Source organism: Diabrotica undecimpunctata, chromosome 1 (assembly GCF_040954645.1).
Source record: "Diabrotica undecimpunctata isolate CICGRU chromosome 1, icDiaUnde3, whole genome shotgun sequence".
NCBI classification, from domain to species: domain Eukaryota; kingdom Metazoa; phylum Arthropoda; class Insecta; order Coleoptera; family Chrysomelidae; genus Diabrotica; species Diabrotica undecimpunctata.
Window position 1 is genome coordinate 55,171,921 of NC_092803.1, and position 9,802 is coordinate 55,181,722.

Sequence of the window (9,802 nt, forward strand, 5' to 3'; positions counted from 1 at the left end):
TTGTTTAGATCGCTCCTAGCTACATGTCCAGCGTATTCCCATTTCAACTTTAATGATTTTTGCACCACATCGGTGACTTTGGTTTTCTGTTTGTTTTCTTGTCCTTAAGTGATATACCTATACTTGCGGTTATTTAATTAATAAAACTCTTCAGGTTCATATATTTGTGAACATTATTTAAAAAACTATAAAGATTTATATGATAAATCTCTTTATTGTATGCTCTTTGCATATATATATATATATATATATATATATATATATATATATATATATATATATATATATATATATATATGTATATATATGTATTGAGATGATATTAAACATAGGAGAAAGAAGAATAGTGTTTAAAAAAAATAATTTATAAGTTATATACTAGAGAATATTATAGAATATATTTATATGAGGGCATTCTTAAGGAATTAACATTATAATGATTAGTTAGAAAAGTTTAAAAAGTATTTTAACAATGCATTTGGTTATTTTAATAATTAAGATATTGTAGATATATTTAAGTGAGCCATGTGCATAGGCAACCAAATATACTCTGAAAGTGACAGTTAACTGTAGGTTGCGAACTTAGAAGTGGGGTTATTTATTGGTTTGAGATGTTTAATTTACATATAATTACGGATTTGAAGTAGTGTAGTATGTTAATTTAGGGTGTTTAATTTACGTATAAGTTTATATTCTGATCTGAAAAGCCTAAATGTCAATAAAATTCCCAATAGAAAAGTAAAGAATCCTCTAGAACACGAAAGATAACCTTGTTTGCGAAATAGACTATTCGAGAAGATTCATATATTTAGGAAATAGAACAATTCGAATATGATTTCTTGCCAGATGATTCTGGAACATTGAAAAGATATAAATACTCGGTGATTTGGATTCAAAGAGGTCAGTAAGTCAGTCAGTCAGTCAGTCAGTAAGCAGTCAGTATATAGTTAGTCAGTTGGGGAGATTTTCAAGATAGTAAAGTCAGTATAAAGAAAAGAGGACACAGTTAGTAAGCAGTCAGTATGAAGTCAGTATAAAGTCATTAAGTCAGTCAGAATTAGGAACAAAGTATAAAGTATACAATAATCGATGATGTAGTATTAAAATTAGATAGTATTGGAAAGTATATTAGAAGAATATTGATTGGAGATTAGTAGAAATAAAATTATAATGGTTATATGGTCAATGGAGATTAGAAGAAATTAAAATTATAATAGTTATATGGTGATTGGATATTGGTATATTAAAAAGAAGAATAAATATAAATGCTATTACGAAGAAAAATATTTTAAATTGGTGGAAGCTGATAATTGGAAAAAGTAATTTCACAAAAACAAGAATAACCGAGGCTGAGAACGAAGACATTGAGTGGTGATTAAAATCTTTATTTTGGAGAACAGTTTCACTTAGGCATTCAGTGAGCATTAGTGTCATAAGAATTTCAATATTAAGAAAGTTTGTTTAACATTTGCATTGTCTATATAATTTAATTAGTGTCATAAAAATTTCAATTTAAAGATAGTTTATTTTAAATTTTACATTGGTTATGTTAAATATATATGTGTGTTTCATAATAGATACAATAAAGATAATTTCAAAAAGTGCATTTCAAACTAATTCTTTGAGAACCGCGATAAAAACCCTATATATATATACATATATATATATATATATATATATATATATATATATATATATATATATATATATATATATATATATATATATATATGTATATATATATATATATGTATATTATTAAAAAACACTCATTGCTCATTAAAATAAAATAATTTATAAATACGTTCAAATTATCGGGTATAGTGGTCTATAATAAAAATCTTTCTTTTTTCTAAATTACTCAATATTTCGCTATTTATTTAAAAGCTTCCTCAGGAGTAAACTAAAAACAATTTGAACATTACAAAAAATGGCGTACAAATACATTTTAAAACACTTACAGAATTTAAAAGATTTCGAAAATAAAAACTAACATTGAAGTATTTGAAATATTGAATGTCAAGATTAAATTGTCTTGACCAAAAACTGACAGCATCAGGCAGATATATAAATTACTATTCAAACCATACCACCCGTCAAAAATATAATACCGTACTAGGTATGAAAAACAGGATAATGTCCATTGTTGATGATAACTTTTTACAAAAAAATCTGAACATAATATACAAAATTTTTCGTAACAACGGATATCCTAAACAAATTTAAAAAAAACTGATTTACAGCACTAATTTCTATGACGGTCCCGTCCATGATTCTAATAACAAATCAATCAAATATAAAAAACTTCCCTTTATTAATGGTCTAACTCATTCTGTCATATCCATATTCAAAAATGTTCCTAATATTAGTATAGCTAAATATAATACCATGAACAGCAAACAACTTATTTCAAAAATCAAAGACCCAGTACCAACCTTATATAAAAGTAATGTCGTTTATGAAATACCGTGTTTAGGATGTCAAAGAGCTATATTGGTCAAACATCACAATGGCTAAAACAACGCATCACACAACATAAAAGTGATTGCCGCTTGAGAAAAAATACTTGCGCAGTGGTTGAACACTATGAAAACACTGGTCATATGCTAGACTATAACAAAGCTCACATTTTGGCACAGACTGATAACTACAAAAGTAGATTATTTCTTGAAATGTATTACATTAATAAAAATAAAAACACTTTATCACTTTTACACATCAAATAAATTCTTCTGACTTTTCTTTTATTGTTATTTTTATTTTTACATTTGAAATAATTTTAATTTTTCATCGTATAGCTGTAACGAACGTGCTTAAGACAATTTAATCTTGACATTCAATATTTCAAATACTTCAATGTCAGTTTTTATTTGCGAAATCTTTTAAATTCTGTAAGTGTTTTAAAATGTATTTGTACGCCATTTTTTGTAATGTTCAAATTGTTTTTAGTTTACTCCTGAGGAAGCTTTTAAATAAATAGCGAAATATTGAGTAATTTAGAAAAAAGAAAGATTTTTATTATAGACCACTATACCCGATAATTTGAACGTATATATATATATATATATATATATATATATATATATATATATATATATATATATATACTGTAATGAACACTTTTTTATAAAACTGAATAATAAGGGAGATACAACCCTTTAAAGAGGTGAATTGAAATTCTTATTTTTTCAAATATCTTCATATAAGTTATAGAGCGACGCCTATGGGTTTATTCAGGCCATGGACTCAGGAGTGCTGACATTGTCAAAGACATTGAACTTAGGAGTGCTGACGCTATATTTCGTAATATTGTGAATTGTATAATTGCAAATGTACATGTTTTATTTTAACTAATATTTTATTCAGTTTAGAATCTGATTTTATTGTAATTAGTCGTTTTAGCTTTAATAAATTCTTTTTTAAAAAAGGACTTTTGGCATTCCCAAATTTGAGTGGCGCAGTCAGTAGCTAGGTCAAACGGGCTTAACAAATATAAATTCGGTTCGTTTCAACGATTTATTGACACAATTCGGAAGTGTTATATTCCTGTGGGTGGATTGAGTAGCCCTTTATAACAGGAATCGTGTTAAGTGGACTTTTCGAGTGAATATCGAAGATACCTGCCTAGTCAAACCTTCTGAGTGAACCAGCTTACATGGAGTGGACAATTGTTCTCTGGTAAGTGCTTATGTGGTATAGAGAGCCTAAAATTCTAATAAATTCTGATTCATCAGACTCAGATTCTGACTCAAAACTCCCTATTAAAGATAATTTTTGTTCTAATTCCTCCTTAATAAATAATCGTACTTTTAATTTAAATTTTTACTTAAAAAATAAAATAAAAATGGCAATCCCACAATTAAAAAAGGAATATCTTGACATGATTCCAGATTTCCACGGAGAAAATACATTACTTCCTAGATTCGTGGAAATCTGTGAAAAATTGATTAATAAATTTTATAATACAGTTGATTCAGATGATTTTCAGAATGAATACCTTATGTCTAGAATATTAGCAAAAGTAAAAGGTGAAGCTGCTATTAACATTTCAGCATGTGTAGTTAGGACCTGGCAAGATCTTAAAGATGCCTTGCTAAATACATACGCTGATAAAAGAGATATTTATACTCTTAGTATAGAAATGTCAGAATTAAAGCAAAATAATGAAACTCCCTTTGAATTCTTCAATAAAGTCCAACATCTTTTGAATTTACAAATATCTTTGATTACTACACGTTCTAATGACCAAGAATTATTAATTTTATCAAACTATTTTAGAAATTTAGCCCTACGAGTATTATTACGTGGTCTAAAAGAACCACTTGGCACCTTCATGCGAACTAAAAACCCTAAAGATTTAAATTCTGCACTAAGTATTTTAACTAACGATTTTCAAATTTATTTAAATGAAAATAATTCTTCACAATCTAGGCAAACAAAGCCAAATTTTCAAAATAATCGTAATCCAAGACCAAATCTTAACTTTCAACAAAAATTTCCTCAAACGAACAGATCCTTTACATTCAATGAACCTCGACAAAGAATTCCAGCCCCACCTATAACAAACTCCACAAAATTTCAACAAACAAGACAACCATTAGCATCAACCTCTTTTTCAAATAATAACAGAGGAACTAATATTTTTACAAATAACAGAAGTAGTAATGTCTTTAAATCAAATCCAAATAAAAGATTTCAAGCCCCAACTCCAATGAGTACCACTAGTCAAAATACTTTTAGACCAACAAATTTTGGAAATCAAAGACGGTTCAATAATACATTTTCAAGTCAACCACAAAATACCATAGCTGAGGAGCTACATAATATTGGCGATACCGAGGAAGTTGAATTAACTAATGAGAATCATTTTTTAGAGAACAAAGCCTCGGAAAATCCATAATTACTTAAGTTGAACTTTTAAATCTGATAAATAACGAAAGTGAATTGCCGTACATTGTATTTCCTGAGCATAATCTTAAAGTACTAATACACACTGGGAGCACAAAATCGTTTGTAACCCCAGAAGTCGCTGAAAAATATTTTAAAAATTCAATTTTTCGTAAACCCTTTCAAATTTCAACAGCACTTGGAGCAAAACAGGAAAATTACTGTACTGAAATTCCCTTATCGAAAATTTTTAATACTAAAAATAAATTAAATTTAAGTTATTGCGTTTTTAAATTCCATGACTATTTTCACTGCTTATTAGGCCTCGATAATTTAAAAAAATTAAATGCAAAAATTGATTTGGCCAATAACGTTTTAATTACTTCGCAGAGTAAGATAAAATTGAAATATTATAAAGCCGGGAATAGTGGCAACACGAATTGTATAGTAGTGCCGCCACGAACCGAGCAAGTTATCAGTTTAAATGTTGAAAATATAAAAAATGGCGATGTAATTATACCATATACACAAATCGGTAAATTAGAAATTCCGGAATGCCTTACGACGGTAGAAAACAATAAGGCCATTTGCACGATTTTGAATTCTTCTGAATCTTATTTTAAATTGGATGTAACTTCCCCAATCATGGTGGAAAAGTTCGCTGAATACGAACAAATTTTAAATCCAAATTTTATTCCATAAATGCTGAAGAATTCAAATTCGATATATCTAAAGTTCGAACAGATCATATGAATTTTGAGGAAAGAAATTCAATATTAAAGTTAATAAAAGAATATTCCGATATCTTTCATGTCGAAGGTAATCAATTAACTTTTACTAATAAAATTAAACATACAATAAAAACAACAAACGATATGCCAGTATATTAAAAATCCTATAGATATCCAGAAATTTATAGGAAGGAAGTGCAAAATCAAATCCAGAACCTGCTGGATCAAGATATTATTAGACCTTCGGATTCCCCTTGGTCCTCTCCTATATGGGTGGTCCCAAAAAAAATGGACGCCTCCAAGAAACCTAAGTTTAGAGTCGTAATAGATTATCGACGTCTTAATGCTATCACACTTGGTGATAGATACCCTTTACCTAACATTAGTGACCTATTGGATAAACTTGGACGGTGTCAATACTTTACGACACTCGACCTCGCTTCAGGGTTTCATCAAATCGAGATGGATGAACGCGACATTCAAAAAACTGCATTCAATACAGAAAATGGTCACTACGAATTTTTGCGAATGCCTTTCGGACTCCGTAACGCCCCAGCGACATTCCAACGGGTTATGGATAATATCCTAAGAGGTATACAAAATGAAAAATGTTTGGTTTATCTTGACGATATAATTATATTTAGTACAAGTCTACAGGAGCATCTAGTTAATTTAAAAGAAGTGTTTCAAAGATTAAGAGAATCAAATTTCAAAATTCAAATAGATAAATCTGAGTTTTTAAAAAAGGAAGTAGCATATTTAGGTCACATCGTAACGCCACAAGGTGTTAAGCCGAACCCAGACAAAGTAAAAGCGATAAAAAATTTTCCAATACCCAAAAATACTAAACAATTAAAAGGATTTTTAGGACTTTTAGGTTATTATAGAAAATGTATCAAAGATTTTTCTAAACTTACTAAACCACTAACTACTCGTCTGAAGAAAAATGCTGAAATCAATGTAAGTGATTCAGATTACATCCAATGTTTTGAAACTTGTAAACAACTTCTCATAAATGAACCCATATTACAGTATCCTGACTTCTCCCGTCCTTTCAATCTCACTACAGATGCTAGTAATTTTGCGCTAGGAGCCGTACTTAGTCAAGGAAAGATTGGATCCGACTTGCCAATTGCTTATGCAAGCAAAACTTTGAACAACTCAGAAATCAATTACTCAACAATTGAGAAAGAGTTACTGGCAATAGTATGGGCTGTCAAATATTTTCGCCCGTATTTATTTGGACGACGCTTTACTATTATTACCGATCATAAACCACTACAGTGGTTATTTTCATTGAAAGATCCCAACTCCAAACTAGTAAGATGGCGCTTGAAGCTAGAAGAATATGACTATGAAATCATTTATAAAAAAGGATCTTTAAATACAAATTGTGATACATTATCCAGAATAGAGCTAAACGTCAATGAAACAAAAAATTTGGAAAACACAAAAAATATTTTTGAATATATGGAAACACTTAATGAACAAGCTCAACAAGATCTTAATAATGAACCAGATACAGAATCGCTGATTGTTGAAATAGATGAAGATAATAGACAAGAAGAAAATCCTGATGACGGTGAGACGATACACGCCAATGTAGAAAATCCTACCCCCGGAATTCCTATTTCCGGAAACCCTGTAAACACGGGAATTAACCAAATTTTTATCTCTGAAGTTAATTTTAATCCTGCTAGTCCCACTATAATCAAATTATTTGATAAAAGACAAAGAATTCTTGTCCAGTTCTCAAAAAACAATTTTGAGCGTGATGTTATTGATTTTATTAAAGAATATACCATACCCAAAGTAAAATATCACCTTTATTTTGAAGACCTAGTATATGAGAAATTTAGCGTTGTTATCCAAAAATATTTTAAAAATTCTCAAATATCATTTATTAATTGCACTAAGAAACTTATCGATGTTCCTATAAACGAAATTAAAGAAATAATTCAAAACTATCATGAAGGCAAGCAAAATCATAGAGGTTTAGATGAAACGGATAACCGAATTAAATCATTATATTCTTGGCCCAATCAACGAGCTTCTATACAAACGTATATTAATGAATGCGAAATATGCCAAATAACAAAATATGATAGGAATCCCATAAAGCCAATATTTAACATTACTCCTACAGCAATTAAGCCATTTCAGATTTTACATTTAGATTCCATAACTCTTGAAAATACCAAATTTCTAACGATAGTCGATTCTTTCTCTAAATATGCCCAACTTTATAAACTTAATTCTGCTCAAGGTATCGAAGTAGCAAACGCTTTGATTAGATTCTTTACACATCATAGTATTCCAGAACAAATCATTTCAGACAATGGTACAGAACTAAAAAACTCAGTCATTAAAGACTTATTAGCATTACACAAGGTAAAAATCCACTTTATCTCCTCCCAGCATCCAGAATCAAATGGTATAGCTGAAAGATTTCATTCAACTATTATAGAACATATCAGGTTACTAAACAATCAAAATGAGTATAAATCTGACCCAATAGAACAAAAAGTAAACTATGCATTATTAGCTTACAACAGTACTATCCACGCCGTAACAAAAATGAAACCCCGTGAACTAGTTACGGGACATTTAGACACCAACTCCCCATTTAACATTGACCTAGAGCAACAATTAATTAATAATTATATTTCTAATCATAAGGATAAAATGAAATTACTATATTCTAATATTAACAAAAAACTTCAAGAAAATAAAGCAAAAGTTATAAATAAAGCAAATGAAACACGCGAGGAATTACCAAAAGAAATTCCTACCGAAGTATTTGTGCGAAACAGACAAATAAAAGGAAAAACTAAAAATAAATATCAAAAAGAAAATATTAAATCCATTAATAAATTTAAGAAAACAGCAAAACTCATTAAGCGGCATAAAAATACTACCGAAAACATTCACCTTTCAAATGTAAAACGACCTAAACGGAAAACTTATATTTTTCCAGGTTCGTCACAATCGGACATACAACAGCCGAAATAAAGGATATCACCCACAACCTAGGAATTCTACCTATAAAATTAGGAACCGCAAAACTCCAAAAATCTAGTCATACATTTGTACATTTTTATAATTTAAAACCACTTGTAACTGAATATGACAACCTGAACAAGCAATTTGAGTATCTTAAAAATAACATTTCTAACAACGAATTCTTTAGATCAGAGACGTACAACTACGTTAATATTATTCAATATATCAAAAATAGCATAGAAGAAAAATTTAGCGGTCTAAATATTCATATTAATTTAACAAGAAGGAAAAGAGGCTTGATTAATGGCTTGGGTTCAATAGTAAAAGCAATCACAGGTAATTTAGACGCCGAAGATGGCAAAAAGATAAATTTAATACTAGAACATTTGAAAACTAATCAACTAAAATTAGAACATCAGATACTTAATCAATATTCTCTCAGTCAACAAATCATAGATAACTTCAATAAAACTATTCAAGATATTCAAACAAATGAAATAATCCTTAAAACAAAGATTTTTGAAATAAAAGACATTGTCGATTTTCAAACCAAATTTGAGAACGTTATTTATCTAAAAGACATGTTTAATGAACTCATTATCACATATAATTCCATACTTGATGTAATGGAGACTGTAGAAAATTCTATTACTTTTTGTAAGCTCAAAACCTTACACCCTAGTATTATCAAATCTAGTGATCTATTTCGAGAGTTACAAAGAATCTCTTTATTTTACAAAACACAATTACCATTTGAATTAAAACACGAAAATATTTTAGATTTTGAATCCATTCTGGAAATCACCTGTAAAATAGAGGAAAACCAAATTCAATATTTTCTAACAATTCCTATCGATTTTGAGAACATCTTTGATCTCTACTATTTATTACCTATACCCACACAAATTGAATCAGAATTTGCAATAATAATACCTAATACAAGATATTTGCTAAAAAATAAAAATACAATAATACCTCTTAACGACATCTGCACCCACGGTAAAATTTTCCAATGTCCAAGCCGTCTACAAAATAACCAAGAACACATATGCGAAAAGGAAATAATCTTACAAGAAAACTCCAGTAATTGTCAATATATTAAGGCAGACATCCAAGGCAATCACATCGAAATCATACCAGAGATGAACCAGTTTTTGGCAATATTTCCTATGGAGGAAAAA